Source organism: Brassica oleracea, chromosome C7 (genome assembly GCF_000695525.1).
Source record: "Brassica oleracea var. oleracea cultivar TO1000 chromosome C7, BOL, whole genome shotgun sequence".
Taxonomy (NCBI): domain Eukaryota; kingdom Viridiplantae; phylum Streptophyta; class Magnoliopsida; order Brassicales; family Brassicaceae; genus Brassica; species Brassica oleracea.
In genome coordinates this window covers 26,345,364-26,346,031 of record NC_027754.1, presented here as the reverse complement: position 1 = coordinate 26,346,031, position 668 = coordinate 26,345,364, and positions in this window count along the sequence as shown.

The window sequence follows — 668 nt, the reverse complement described above, 5'->3', positions numbered from 1 at the left end:
GGGATTTCGTTCATACAATCGGAAAAGTGTTTATTATAGGGTAAGGAACAAATTTTTGACTTCATAATGAACGTAAGACACTTAATAAGGGTTATATAGGTGTTATTCAAACCGTAAAACGTTGTTTTTGGTTTAAAAACCCTATTTCCTCGGAAAAACCTCGGAATATTCCGACGGAATTCCGAGGAAACCCTTTTCTTCCACGGAATTCCGTCGGAATATTCCGAGGAAATTCCGAGGAACTAGTGTTTGGAGTTTCAATACGTCAATTTTTTTTTAAAAACGGATCGATCGATGGATATATGTACAAAAACGCATCGATCGACAGAGTATATCAGGTGTTCCTTGGAATTTCCTCGGAATATTTCGAGGCTTTTCCGAGGAAACAGGGTTTGGGGTAACAATGTGATCGATCGAGAACAAATCTCGTACGTTTTTTTATAAACGGATCGATCGATGTATATATATCCAAAAATGCATCGATCGATCACTAAGATGGACCAAAGCGTAACAATGTGATCGATCGATTAGATTATCCCATCGATCGATCGAGAATCTCAAGCGTTCCTCGGAATGTCCTCGGAAAATCTTGTAAGTTTTTGTATAAACGGATCGATCGATGGATATATGTCAGAAAACGCATCGATCGATCATCTTGGGGCTTGGTA